At 50.2% G+C, this 8,174-nt stretch overlaps 1 long non-coding RNA gene across 1 annotated transcript in view; it reads left to right on the top strand.

Moving 5' to 3' along the window:
* Window positions 1-838: 838 nt before the first annotated feature.
* The window catches only part of LOC132249322 (uncharacterized), a 27,871-nt gene continuing 20,535 nt past the window's right edge, over window positions 839-8,174 (top strand). The window contains exons 1-3 of the long non-coding RNA XR_009460733.1: window positions 839-1,510; window positions 1,602-1,715; window positions 1,930-2,088. This is a non-coding gene — a long non-coding RNA (uncharacterized LOC132249322). The remainder of the gene's footprint in view (window positions 1,511-1,601; window positions 1,716-1,929; window positions 2,089-8,174) is intronic.

Here is an 8,174-nt window from a genome sequence, read left to right as displayed (position 1 = left end):
AGAACATGAAAGTATCCATTTCCTCATGCACTTTGCTAAGCATCACTATACTCTTCCAGCTTTGAGAAGCTGGAGACTTCACATAAATGTGGAACCTTTAAATATAACTATGGGTCTAAATGTCTCTTTTGGTTTGTTCTAGTACATTTGTAGTGTTTTTTCATACAAATTGCTTTAAACCGCTAGGACATACAGTGGGTTCCAGTTCTGCTCATCATGGTCCCACAAGGTTTCTATGATATTCAGTAGGTCATGTATAAATCCAAAGTACCATGTCAATGCTTGAGATATATGCTGTAAGCATTAGGTTAATGAGGTCAAAGGCTTGTCCTTGCATCTTTCATCTGGGAATCACAGAAGTCTCTATAAACATTTATGGATGATAATACCCTGTTGAAAAAGTGTGTGGGTGGACAGGGATGGAACAGACCGTGCAAACAGGGAGGGCTAGGGAAGGGACTGTCCCCCCAGGCCAGGGAGCACCCCCGGGGCTAACCCTTGGGGGAGCAGGCTCCCGCGGCAGCGGATCCCCCCAGCGGGGGAGCGTAGGGGCGGAACTGCCGGCAGGCACTTCCGGGTAGACCGGGGCGCCTGATTGGCCATTGGAGCGGGGCGGGTAATTCAAACCACGGGCTTTAAAGCCGCGGGGTGACGTAGTTCCCAGCACTCGGGAACCAGCAGCGGGAAGGAGAGGAGTCAGCACACGTGTGTCCCGCACGCACGTGTGCCCCTTTTACCAACTGACTGACTGGAGGCGGCGGCAGCAGCAGCAGCAGAGGAATCAGCAGCGGGGGCAGCAGCAGCTGATCCCCCGAAGGTAAGTGGGGCGGAGGGACCCGGCGCAGCTGAGCCGGATCCGGAGGGGAAGCCCCCCGGGTCCCATATAGCTGAGCCGGTAGGGAGCCGCGCTCCCGAGCCATGTGGCGCGAACAGAGCGCGCAAACAGGCGCGCTCTGTAAGAGCACGCCGGCGTTTGCGCAGGCATTCGTGCCGGCGGGCGGGCTGGGAGGGCCAGGAGTGGGACTCCTGTAGGGGTAGGGTGTAGACACCGCACAGGTCTACAAACAGCAGCTTATAGAATGGTGTCTACGAGGAGTGCTGCTAGGGCCTCTGCCCAGGGGGGCAAGGCTACCTGGGGCAGGTCTGAGGCCTCCACCCAGACCGAGCCCATGGGGGAGCTGATGTCCCTCTACCTCCTGGCCTGTGGGGGATCCCCAGCAGGGCTGGGGGGGGCAGAGATTGGGGGCCCCCACACCTGTCCGGCAGGTGCCCGTCTTAGGGCTCTGGAGGCGCAGGTGAGGGAGCTCTGGGAGGAGGTTAGCAGGCTGATGGGGATCAGGGAGGTGGAGGATGAAATTGACAGTTATTTCCTTTCCCTGCAGGCCCAGGCACCCAAGGAAGAAGCAGCCCGGGAAGTGCCCTCCGCAGCAGAGTGGCAGACGGTCACAGCCAGGACCAGAGCAGCTCGCAGCGAACCGGTACCAGCTTCTCCAGTCTGACTGGTGAACAGGTACGAGGCCCTGGCGACCCTGCAGGAAATGGAAGGGGAGGAGGAAAACCTTGGGCAAGAAGAAACACCATGTTCTTCACACTCCAAACAGATCAAGAGATCCACGAGGACCCAGAGGAGGAGGCGACGAGTGCTCATCATAGGCGACTCCATCCTGAGAGGTACGGAAGGACCCATCTGTCGCCAGGACCCCTCGGCACGAGAGGTATGCTGCCTCCCTGAAGCAAAGATTCGGGATGTGACGGAGGTAATCCAGGCCAGGATCAAGCCCACCGATTACTACCCCATGGTCCTAGTCCATGTGGGTACTAATGATGCGGCCAGGAGAACCCCCGATCACCTGATGGCGGACTACTGTGCTCTGGGTGGCGTGCTGAAGGAGTTCGATGCACAGGTGATTTTCTCTTCCATCCTACCAGTGACCGGACGAGGAAGACGGCAGGAGAACTGCATCTGAGAAACCAACTGGTGGCTTCAGCAGTGGTGTCTTGAGGCAGGCTTCGGCTTCCTGGACAATGACCCGCACATCGCGACGAGGGACATGCTCAGCTGGGATGGGCTTCACCTGTCCCCCAAAGGTAAGCGTGTGTTTTCTACTAGGTTGGCGGATCTCCTCCGGCGGGCTTTAAACTAGGCTCGTCGGGGGAAGGGGAGTATGAGGGCAGGGGAAGCTGTGGACCACCAAACCATGTGGCACCCACAAGGACAGCCCAGCCTGAAGAAGGAGAACATTGGAAACCTGAAAGCCATGGGGAGACCAGCACTACAGAACAGGTAAGAAACAATGGGCCCCTTGGGACTCGGAGTGGAGGGGCAGCAAAGGCACAAGTCGCAGGGCTCAAGTGCCTATATACTAATTCTAGGAGCATGGGAAACAAGCAGGATGAACTAGAGCTCCTGCTTGCACTAAACACCTATGACTTAGTGGGGCTAACAGAGACCTCGTGGGATTCATCCCATGACTGGGCGGTTCATATTGAGGGCTATAGATTGTACAGAAAGGACAGGTCGGGGAAGAAAGGGCGGGGGTTGCACTTTATGTCAGTGAGCAATATACATCAACCCTCATCAAGACAGAATCCAAGGTTGAGGAAGTAGAAGGATTGTGGGTTAGGCTACATGGGGGGCAAGGAGAAAGGGATTTGGTGGTAGGGGTCTGCTACAGACCCCCACACCAAGGGGAAGAAATAGATGCGGGGCTCCTGAGGCAACTCTCGGAGACCATAAAAGCTAAAGAGGTGGTAGTCATGGGGGACCTAAACTACCCGGACATCTGCTGGGAGACGCAGACAGCAAGGTCCCATCGCTCACGCAGGTTTCTAACCTGTGTACAGGACCTCCACCTGACACAGGAGGTGCATGGTCCCACTAGGGGGAATGCCATACTGGATCTGGTATTGGCAACAGGGGATGAGATGATAGGGGACCTCCAGATTGGTAGCCATTTGGGAGACAGTGATCACCTAATAATAGAATTCAACATAAGACGTCGAGTGGGTAAGGTAACTAGTAGGGTGAAAGTGCTAGACTTTAGGAAAGCTGATCTCAATGCACTCAGGCGATTAGTCAAGGACACACTGCAGAGTAGGAGTTTTGAAGGGATGGGAGCCCAAGAAGGGTGGCTGTGCCTTAAGGAAACAATCCTTTGGGCACAAAGCAAGATGATCCCCGAGCGAGGCAAAAAAGGGAAAGGGGCCAGGAGGCTTCCATGGCTGAGCAGAGAAATCCAGGGCAGCCTAAGGGCCAAAAGGGGAGCACATAAAAAGTGGAAACAGGGTGAGATCACTAAAGATGAATATACCTCCTCTGCTCGTGCTTGTAGGGAGGCAGTTAGGCGGGCCAAAGCTACCATGGAGCTGAGGATGGCAACCCAAGTAAAAGACAACAAGAAATTGTTTTTTAGATATATTGGGAGTAAAAGGAAGGCCCAGGGAGGAATAGGACCCCTACTAAATGGGCAGAAGCAATTGGTGACAGACAGGGGGGACAAGGCTGAACTCCTCAACAAGTTCTTTGCCTCAGTGTTCCTAAGTGTTGGGCACGACAAGTCTCTCACTGGGGTTATAGAGAGGCAGCAGCAAGGCGCCAGACTTCCATACGTAGATCTTGAGGTGGTGCAGAGTCACTTGGAAGAACTGGATGCCTTTAAGTCGGCAGGCCCGGATGAGCTCCATCCGAGGGTGCTGAAGGCACTGGCCGACATCATTGCAGAGCCACTGGTGGGAATATTCAAACGCTCGTGGTGCACGGGCCAAGTCCCGGAGGACTGGAAAAGGGCTAACGTGGTCCCCATTTTCAAAAAGGGGAGGAAGGAGGACCCGGGCAACTATAGGCCAGTCAGTCTCACCTGCATCCTTGGTAAAGTCTTTGAAAAAATTATCAAGGCTCACATTTGTGAGAGCCCGGCAGGGCAAATTATGCTGAGGGGAAACCAGCACGGGTTTGTGGCGGGCAGATCGTGCCTGACCAAGCTAGTCTCTTTCTATGACCAGGTTACGAAACGCCTGGACACAGGAGGAGGGGTGGATGTCATATACTTAGACTTCAGGAAGGCCTTCGATACGGTATCCCACCCCATACTGGTGAACAAGTTAAGAGGCTGTGATGTGGATGACTACACGGTCTGGTGGGTGGCAAATTGGCTAGAGGGTTGCACCCAAAGAGTCGTGGTGGATGGGTCGGTCTCGACCTGGAAGGGTGTGGGCAGTGGGGTCCCGCAGGGCTCGGTCCTTGGACCGATACTCTTTAATGTCTTCATCAGTGACTTGGACGAGGGAGTCAAATGTACTCTGTCCAAGTTTGCAGATGACACAAAGCTATGGGGAGAAGTGGACACGCCGGAGGGCAGGGAACAGCTGCAGGCAGACCTGGACAGGTTGGACAAGTGGGCAGAAAACAACAGAATGCAATTCAACAAGGAGAAATGCAAAGTGCTGCACCTAGGGAGGAAAAATGTCCAGCACACCTACAGCCTAGGGAATGACCTGCTGGGTGGCACAGAGGTGGAAAGGGATCTTGGAGTCCTAGTGGACTCCAAGATGAACATGAGCCGGCAGTGTGACGAAGCCATCAGAAAAGCCAATGGCACTTTATCGTGCATCAGCAGATGCATGACGAATAGGTCCAGGGAGGTGATACTTCCCCTCTATCGGGCGCTGGTCAGACCGCAGTTGGAGTACTGCGTGCAATTCTGGGCGCCACACTTCAAGAAGGATGCGGATAACCTGGAGAGGGTCCAGAGAAGGGCGACTCGTATGGTCAAGGGCCTGCAGACCAAGCCCTACGAGGAGAGACTAGAGAAACTGGACCTTTTCAGCCTCCGCAAGAGAAGGTTGAGAGGCGACCTTGTGGCTGCCTTTAAGTTCATCACGGGGGCACAGAAGGGAATTGGTGAGTATTTATTCACCAAGGCGCCCCCGGGGGTTACAAGAAACAATGGCCACAAGCTAGCAGAGAGCAGATTTAGATTGGACATTAGGAAGAACTTCTTCACAGTTCGAGTGGCCAAGGTCTGGAACGGGCTCCCAAGGGTGGTGGTGCTCTCCCCTACCCTGGGGGTCTTCAAGAGGAGGTTAGATGAGTATCTAGCTGGGGTCATCTAGACCCAGCACTCTTTCCTGCTTATGCAGGGGGTCGGACTCGATGATCTATTGAGGTCCCTTCCGACCCTAACATCTATGAATCTATGAATCTATGGAGGTAAGTACTATCATGATTTCAGAGAGGGAACCCAGAGGCACAGAAAGCTTAACTTACCCAAGTTCTTTTATCCTGTAGCACAGCCACAAACAGAATCCAGAGCTTTCAGCTTCCATTTGTCTCCTTTAACCAAAAAACTTCACTTCCTCCAGTTTAATCCCATAATTACATTAAGGATATATTTATCAGGAAGGGTTATTCAAACCCTTTTTGAGTTTATGTCTGTGCAGTTACAAACTTACATCTAGGGAATTTCTGTGGTCATTTGCTATTAGGTTATCATCATAACTCTTTAAACATGCATGAGTTAATGCGTACACTTTTTTTCTAAAGGAAAATAAAATTCAGTTAAAACAAAAATAGAAGTGGAGATTTTTAATTAAAGATTAAGAAGGACATCAAGCTGACCAGGAAAGGATTTCCTTCACAGTAGTTTATATCAGGAGTTTTCAACCTTTTTTAATAAGTGTACTCCTGGTGGCCCCGTTTTTAATAAGTGTATCCTGGCGGGGAGGGGTGGTGAGTAGCACGGGGTGGTGAGCGGCCAGACACGGAGCTGGGGTGGGGTGGGGGTGGTGAGTGGCTAGACGCAGAGCCGGAAGGGGGTGGGGGGGGATGAGGCAAACGGTCAGACATGCAGTGGAGGGGTGGTAAATGGCGGAGTGCCAGCAGCACACCATCTGTGCAACCCTGCTTTCAACCTGCCCCAGCCCTGCTTCCATGAGGCAGTGGCACAAGGTGGCAGTGCTCCATCCCTGCCCACCCCCGTGTATCTTCTGGGACCTTTTAAAGTACTCCCAGGGGTACGCATACCCCTGATTGACAACCCCTGGTTTTATATTATACCTATTTAATTGATTGCAAAATGCAATCTAATTCTCCCATCTTTCAGTTAAAGAGTCTTTCTATTGCACCAGTGACAGGAGTTCAAGCCCTACTCTGGACCATCCTGAAAATTTCCCTTCAATTGAACCTGCTGTAATTTTACCTGGTTATTCAGGCTGGCTGGCCAGACATGATGCTAGCCACATTATTCCTTTATATGCTATTGGCTCTAGAAGCTACAACTTCTTAACCATGCTAGTGCAATGGTTTGTTAGGCTAGGCTCAGGTAGACCTTGGATCTTGATTTCTTTTTGTACCACAAGCAGTCATTCACACAGGTGAAAAATGGGCACAGTACAAGATGACATGCATGGATTTCTAAGGTCTGACAGTCGGCAATTTTAAAGGCCCTGCCTTTATGATTTTCTATTAAAACTTGGTGTCTGCAAGACACTAAAAACCAATTATGATGCCCTTCATTATGGTGTAATAATTGTATTATAGAAGTGTAAATATAGTATTTTACAGGAATTGTTGCTTAAGTCTGTGTTCCTATACCAAAATCTTTTTTTCTTAATAAAACTTGGAAGCCTTCTGCACCTCCATAAGTGTTCAGGGCCATCAGCTTGAATGTCCTCTGTTTCTGATCTCTGCTTAGCTCAGAGTAGTCCCAGCTCAGCCCGACAGCAGTACTACAGTAGCTTGCTATTAGGATTTTGGGAGTCCCTGGATATCCAGCCCAACCTAGGGTTGGTGAAGGCATTGGTTTAGAGGGACCGTGACTAATGTCCTTATGCCCTAGTTACCTCTCACTTCTTTACCAGCTCTAGGACCTGATCACCTTGTGATCAGGGTACTGCACAGAAAGACTGACTTACTGTATTCAGAGTCAAGAGAAAACTTGCTCAGGTATACTCTGCTATTATTGACCTGTCATTACTCTGAACAGTCTCTCCATATACCATCTAGCCATCCAGTGCTTGCATTCAGCACTTATGTTGCACTCCTTTGCCATCAGTACAACTGACAGTACAAGGTCAAAACAATAAGAATCAGACACTATAAGGGCATATCTACACTATCTATGGACCAGGGGGCATTGCAGTAAAACACAGCGTGGTCACTCCAAATAGACTACAGACTATATAGCTCCTTCCCATTTCCCCAAAATGCAATGCAGACCAGTGCTGGGAACATGCCTAACAGCTACATTACATTTTTCATGTTGTTGAACATGAAGTGGGCATTTCATGTTTCACTGTGATGCACGTTGAGTTTACCATGGGCATCTTATCAGGATCCTGATGTGCAATGAATGGAATCTGTGTGCGCTTCCTGGAGCAGAAATTTATTCAAAGGCTTATAACACAACAGTGTATGCTTAAGGAAAACAATGAAGGAATCATAAGTCAGGTGTGTGATACTATGAAAAGGGGATTCATTTACACAGAAGATACATAAAATCAGGTCAAGTACCTGAAAAGAAATTCCTCAGATGTTGGGACAGGCATGATCATATTACGGGCTAGATCTGCCTAGGGAATGAATGATTTTCACTCTGAAAATTGGACTTATTTTTGTAGCTGATGCGAAACTTGATGTATTTCCTAAGTACTCAACCCTTTTTCATGTGGCAACACATATTGCTAAACTCCATGGAGCCCTCCGTATTGATCGGAAAGTGTGTATATCATGGTTTCTCTACCTGTTATGGAGGACAGCTAAGTACACTTTACTGCTGGCAATGAGGGCTGCCATTTTGAATATATTTTTGATTCCCTTGCTGCAGACCCGTAGTTATTGGTTCTGAATAGCAACCATAAAATACATTTAGCAAAAAGATCATTTGATAAGTGATTAAGCAGCTTTGGATGGTAACTTATGAAAAGAGAAAAATATTTATATGTTGCATACAGAATAATAAAGGCTAAACAATGTTCAGCTTTATAGAGGTAGTGGAGGTTGTAAGGGGCTTCATTCTCCAAGAGAAAACTGAAGCAGTCCCTGTCCCAGAGTTCTCGATTCCGCCACATGTATGTCCTCTTAGAGCCTACACGTCCCTGTGCTGCTTCTGCACCAGCCAGTAGAGCTAGTCCCTTGCAGGGAGAAAGAGGGGGTCACAGGCTGTCTTCTCCTTAAG

This window comes from Alligator mississippiensis, chromosome 3, assembly GCF_030867095.1.
Source record: "Alligator mississippiensis isolate rAllMis1 chromosome 3, rAllMis1, whole genome shotgun sequence".
NCBI lineage: Eukaryota > Metazoa > Chordata > Crocodylia > Alligatoridae > Alligator > Alligator mississippiensis.
The sequence above is the reverse complement of the archived record's forward strand: the minus strand, read 5'-3'. Positions and strand labels throughout refer to the sequence as shown.